We start from the raw sequence: 6,972 nt of genomic DNA on the forward strand, positions 1-6,972 counted from the left end.
ACCTTGTTATTGAGGTTACATATTTCTTTTAAGGCAAATATTTATTATCTATGCTACTGGAGAAAAGCAGTGATGTAATAACTCTTAGAGTGCAAGATCCCTAAATCATTTCTATTTGCAAATCTATTTACAATATGGATTTATTTCTAGGAGACTTACTCTCCTAACTTTGTTTGCCTTTGACTAATGTTAAAACTGATTTGTACTTTCTTAACATGTAAAGAGGTGACTGAAACTGGGAAATCTCAACCTAGAATTTTAATCTGTTGCAGATATTTCACAGAATTTGATATTCACACACCAGTAGTCAATAATTTATTGACATGTATGTTTCCCTCTTCTCCACTCACTGATAATCCCTACAGAGAAAAGAATCCTAAATTTAAAAAAGAATGTGATTAGAAAAACCTAGAGAATGCATGGTAGTTCAAACATCATATAGTACTCATGGTACCAATCAAAACCTCTTCTCAAAAAAGTCTGATAAATATCTTCAACTAAGTTTTAATAGAATGATTAACTATACTTATTAATTATCCTGTAGTTTTTGCATTTCAACACGGGTCATAAGATTGAATATCTATGTGTGGCATTTTGAGCATCAATGGTGGGTAAGGATATCTTAGGGAACAGAATATTTTGTGTACATGAATTAAACATGATTATAATGGTTGCCTTTGAAAATAGATTTGAAGTTTGATCAGAGGAACTGGGTTTGGGATTCATCTTCATGAAGCACTAATCATAAGACCTTGGGTATATCCCTAGTTTTAGTTATTTATTGCTATTATTTAGTTATCTATTGCTAATAAATCACCCTAAAACTGAGTATTTTAAAATAACAACCATGCTGAATTCCCTGGAGGTCCAGTGGTTAGAATGCCCTGCTTTCAATGCTGGGCCTGGGTTCGATCCCTGGTGGGGGAACTAAGATCCTCCAAGCTACAGTCTGTGGCTGGAAAAAAAAAAAAAAACTATAGCCATGTATTATTTACTCAAGATTTGGAAATTAGGGCAGGGCATGGCAGAATGGCTCATCTCTGGTCCATATGGTGTTAGCTTGACAAGGACTGAAGGATCCAAGATGGCTTCACTCACATGGCTGGGGCCTCCATTGGGCTGGGAGAGTTGAGGGATGTCTGGGCTCTCTCTCTTTATAGTCTCTCTTTCTCTAGGGCCTGTCTCTATATATGGCCTCTCTCTCCTTCAGCACGGTTGAACTTCTTTATACATATAACAACTTACTTTGCCTTGGAGCGTGTTGACCTGGAAGCTTTCCATAGAACATCAAAACGCTGGGCATTGTAGAATTATGTTCTTTCAGTATTCATCATCTATGCTGTTGTCAAGAGGGGAAGTGGTGACCCTGTTGAATAGTTTTCTGAAAATTTTCAGAGGTATGGGCAGGAAAATTTTCTGGTGGTTCCAAATCAGTCTGAACTCTGGAGAAAATGCACTTGCAGTGGTTGTACCAGCTTAGTTTTGTCTTAAGGCTGCAAGTAAACTAGTTTGGAAAAAGGAAAGGGAAAAAGTTAAGAGAAAGTGAAGTTTGAAGTCTTCCTTAACTCCTTTCTATGCTGTCACCTATGTCCCAAGCAGGCATTAACCAAACTCTATTTTCTAATGGAAGTATGAATTTAAATTACCATCTGCAGGTTGAGACATGGTCAATTACTAAACATGTCTTGAGGACCCACCTTGTGCTCAGCCCTGTGCTAAGTCCTGTGAGTGAAGCCAGAGGAAGCTGAGCTATTGAGTTGTTTTCTCTCTGGGAATTCCACTTTGGTTGGGCAAACCAGAATTAAATAACACCTATGAGTAAGAAATGGCAACCCACTCCAGTATTCTTGCCTGGAGAATCCCCATGGACAGAGGAGCCAGCAGGCTACAGTCCATGGGGTTGCAAAGAGTTGGACATGACTGAGCGACTAAGCACAGCACATGGATAGGAAATGGCAACCCACTTTAGCATTCTTGTCTGGAAAGTTCCATGGACAGAGGAACCTGGCAGCCTATAGTCCATTGGGTTGCAAAGAGTCAGACATGACTTACAAGGCAGCATAGGATAAATGTTGAATAAGTAGTTTAATAAGTTCTAATGATTCAGGGGAGGTAAAAATCTTTTGGTTAAAGTAGGAGAAAAGCCGGGTGGTTTAGTCACTAAGTCGTGTCTGACTCTTGCAACCCCATGGACTGTAGCCCACGAGGCCCCTCTGTCCATGAGATTCTCCAGGCGAGAATACTGGATTGGGTTGCCATTTCCTTCTCCAGGGGATCTTTCCCGCCCAGGAATCAAACCCGGGTCTCCTGCATTGCAGGCAGATTCTTTTCCAACTGAGCTATAAGGGAAGCCCAGAAGATCAGCCTAAGGAAAACTAAAAAGAGTAGAATGACTATCAGCTGTACAGAACAAAAGGATACTAGTGAGCCTTGATCAGAAAAATGTGATCTATGGGGTTATTCAGGGATTCCCAGGTGGCGCTGTGGTGAAGAACCCAGCTGCTGATCAAGGAGACACAGGAGACGAGGGTTCAGTCCCTGGGTCGGGAAGATCCCGTGAAGAAGGAAATGGCCAACCATTCCAGTATTCTTGCTTGGGAAAACCCGTGAACAGAGGAGCCTGGTGGGTTACAGTCCATGAGGCTGCAAAGAGTTGGACACAACTGAGCTAGAGCTAGAGAGGGGGTTGTTCAAGCCACTGTTGCTGTATGACAACTCCAAATTGGGAGGGTTAAAGCAGTAATGATCATTTCATTATTTCTAATGGCTTTGTGGGACAGGAACTGGAGATGGGCTCAGCTGGGTGGTTCTGGTTCAGGATTTCTTTTGTGACTGCAAATCAGACAGTGACTGGAGCTGGAAACACAGGGTCCTAGAGAAGTTGAGGGCTGGCTGGGTACCTCTCACCTCTTCATGATGGCCGGAGGCTTCTCCATGTGATTTCTCTCATGGGTTAGTTTGGGCTTCCCCAGAGGCCCCAACTTCCAAAAAATACTTCAACCTTACTTTCCTCCAGACTTTTGATTTCCTGCCAGCACCCCTCCCCCATGGACCAAATACAGGAAGTCATAGGACTTGATGCAGTTCATGTGGTTTTGGGTCACAGAGCAGTATGGAGAAGGGTGAAGAGTGGATCTGGAGAGGCAACAGAAAATATTCAGCAGCTGATAATTTTAGTTTTTGAACATTAAAGACTTACTGAGTTAAATAATATCCTGATGTATGGTTCTTATTGGTGGATTAAAGGAGTGTCTGAACCGCCCTCTCATTCATTCCACTCCTTTGCTCCTAAATACTTAGTCTCACTCTTCATTGGCCACTTAAACCCCACCTCTTAAGCTCAGTTGTTGCTCAGTTGTGTCTGACTCTTTGAGACCCCATGGACTGCAACACACCAGGCTTCCCTGTCCATCACCAACTCCTGAAGCTTGCTCAAACTCATGTCCATCAAGTCAGTGATACCATCCAACCATCTCATCCTCTGTCATCCCCTTCTCCTGCCTTCAATCTTTCCCAGCGCCAGAGTCTTTTCCAGTGAGTCAGTTCTTCACATCAGGTAGCCAAAGTATAGGAGTTTCAGCTTCAGCATCAGTCTTTCTGATGAACCTTCAGGACTGACTTCCTTTAGGATGGACTAGTTGGATCTCCTTGCAGTCCAAGGGACTCTCAAGAGTCTTTCCCAACACCACAGTTTAAAGGCATCCATTCTTGGGCTCTCCGCTTTCTTTATGGTGCAATTCGCACATCCTTACATGACTACTGGAAAAACCATAGCTTTGACTGGACAGACCTTTGTTGGCAAAGTAATGTCTCTGCTTTTTAATATGCTGTCTAGGTCGGTCATAACTTTTCTTCCAAGGAGGAAGCATCTTTTAATTTCACCATCTGCAGTAATTGGAGCACAAGAAAATAAAATCTGTCACTGTTTCTGTTGTTTCCCCATCTATTTGCTATGAAGTGATGGGACTGGATGCCATGATCTTAGTTTTCTGAATGTTGAGTTTTAATCCAGCTTTTTCACTCTCCTCTTTCACTTTCGCCATGAGGCTGTTTAGTTTTTCTTTGCTTTCTGCCACAAGGGTGGTGTCATCTGCATATTTGAGGTTATTGATATTTCTCCCTGCAATCTTGATTCCAGCTTGTGCTTCATCCAGCCCAGCATTTCGAATGATGTACTCTGCATATAAGTTAAATAAACAGTGTGACAATATACAGCCTTGATGTATTCCTTTCCTAAATTGGAACCAGTCTGTTTTTCCATATCCAGTTCTAACTGTTGCTTCTTGACCTGCATACAGATTTCTTAAGAGGCAGGTAAGGTGGTCTGGTATTCCCATCTCCTGAAGAATTTTCCACATTTGTTGTGATCCACACAGTCAAAGGCTTTGGGGTAATCAATAAAGCAGAAGTAGACGTTTTTCTGGAACTCTCTTCTTTTTTCGATGATCCAACGGATGTTAGCAATTTGATCTCTGGTTCCTTTGCCTTTTCTAAATCCAGCTTGAACATCTGGAAGTTCACAATTCATGTACTGTTGAAGCCTGGCTTGGAGAATTTTGAGTATTACTTTACTGTGTGAGATGAGTGCAATTGTGTGGTAGTCTGAACACTCTTTGGCATTGCCTTTCTTTGGGATTGGAATGAAAACTGACCCTTTCCAGTCCTGTGGCCACTGCTGAGTTTTCCAAATTTACTAGCATATTGAGTGCAGCACTTTCACACATCATCTTTTAGGATTTGAAACAGCTCAAATGGAATTCCATCACCTCCACTAGCTTTGTTCGTAGTGATGCTTCCTAAGGCCAACTTGACTTCAAATTCCAGGAGGTCTGGCTCTAGGTGATATCTGCCTCATTATTTCAGCTTAAAATGTATTTCAGCTCATGAATTTGGCTTTTTCCTTAACTATATTCCTTTTTAAAAAAGTTAATTAATTATATTTTTGGCTGTACTGGGTCTTTGTTGCTGTGCATGGATTTTCTCTAGTTGCAGTGAGGGAGGGCTACTTTTTGTTGAGATGTGCAGGCTTCTCACTGTGGTGGCTTCTCTTGCTGTACAGCATGGATCCAGAATTGTGGCTCAGTAGTTGTGGCACACCAGCTTAGTTGCCCTGCGACATGTGGGATCTTCCTGGACCAGGGATTGAACTTATGTCACCTGCACTGGCAGGTGGATTTTTAACCACTGGACCACCAGAGAAGTCCTTTCCTTCATTTTTTTAAAAATTAAAATTAAAAAAATTAAGTATGATTGATTTACAATGTTGTGTTAGTTTCTGATATACCGCAAAGTGATTGTTATACTGTACATATATAAACATACTCTTTTTTAATATTCTCTTCCATTGTGATTTATTACAGGATATTGAGTATACAGTTTCCTGTGCTATACAATATGCCCTTGTTGTTTATTCATGCTGTATATAATAGTTTGCATCCCCTAATCCCGAACTCCCAATCCGTTCCTCCTCTGCACTGCCTACCCCTTGGCAGCCACAAATCTGTTCTCTATATCTAAGTCTGCTTTCGTTTTTTATATAATTTCATTTGTGTAATATTTTAGAGTCCACATATAAGTGATATCATATGATATTTGTCTTTCTCTGTCTGATTTACTTCACTTAGTATGGTGATCTCTAGGTCCACCGATGTAGCTGCAAATGGCATTATTTCATTCTTTTTTATGGCTGAATAATATTCCATTATATTATATATACATAATATACATCTTTATCCATTCATCTTTTGATGGACATTTAGGTTGTTTCCATGTTTGACTGTATTTCATTCTTTTATCCTTCACTTAAGCTCCATGCACTTATCCGCTAGCTTGGTGGAATTCTTCATTCAACCGCTTCCTAGGCACCTTTCTTTCTGTGCACCAGCCTTATGGGGAATCTTTCCTCTCCAGCATCTTGTTTATCCTAGCTTCTTGACTGAGACTAGAAAGTTTCAAGGTATTGAGATATAAAGATAAAAGATGATATGAGGAAGGGGATAACAGGTATGGGGGTAAGGTCCACTTTCAGAATCCCTGTCTAGGCTTACCATGGCCTTTCCTCTCGTTCATTATTTCTAGCCCACTCTCCCATTCTATCTATTGTGTTCTGATAAAAAAGCCCTACTGTTTAACCCCAGCAATCATCTATCCCCTGAAACTCTTTGGCTTGCATACATTTCCCCCCTACAAATTCACCTCCTTCTTTTCTACTTGCTCCTTAGCTTCTCTGACAGCTTTGGTAGACAACTTAACGTCTGTCTCCTCAACCATGCTTTGTTCTCCTTTCCCTGATAAGTCTTCTTATATACATTCTCTGTGGACATCTTATTTTGTTCTCATGCCCTCAGCTATCACTCATATATGGATGACTCCCTAATCTGACTCCTTCCCTGAACTGTCTTTGGGATTCCACTCAAGAGTTTCAGGTTGCAACGGCTAGTGGGATCAGAATACAGAACTTCCTAAACTGGTACTAAAATGTGTTTCTTTATAGTCCCCCTTTTCCTTGTCTTGCTTTAGAAAAAAAAAACACAAAACTCTTCTTGAACTGTTCCTCAGTTCATTTTGATTCATTCTTGTATCATCTTGACTTCCTTTGGCCTGGGTTCAAACAAACAAATAAATATTAACTCCAAATACCTGCCTCTGACATATCATTTTATAACAAAATCTCTCCCTCTTCCGCTGTTTTTATCTTCATAAAACCTCCTTTTCAGGGAATTCAAAGGAAACACTTGGCAAGGAAAAGACAATCACTATTTTGTTTTCTTTTATTTAACGTGACAAATTCCAAATATTTACATTTTAAATGCAAGCCTGTTTCAGGAGCTGTGTGTCTTGTTAGGGAGAAGTATGGAAGATGGGGCAATGTGGAGCCGTTAGAAATCTAATAGGAAATCCTAAGGTCTCTAACCTGAAAAGCTGGAAAAATAGTAAAGAAACAGTTCTGGAAGTTGGATTAAGTCACCTACT

Source organism: Capricornis sumatraensis, chromosome 2 (assembly GCF_032405125.1).
Source record: "Capricornis sumatraensis isolate serow.1 chromosome 2, serow.2, whole genome shotgun sequence".
In the NCBI taxonomy this organism is placed as follows: Eukaryota; Metazoa; Chordata; class Mammalia; order Artiodactyla; family Bovidae; genus Capricornis; species Capricornis sumatraensis.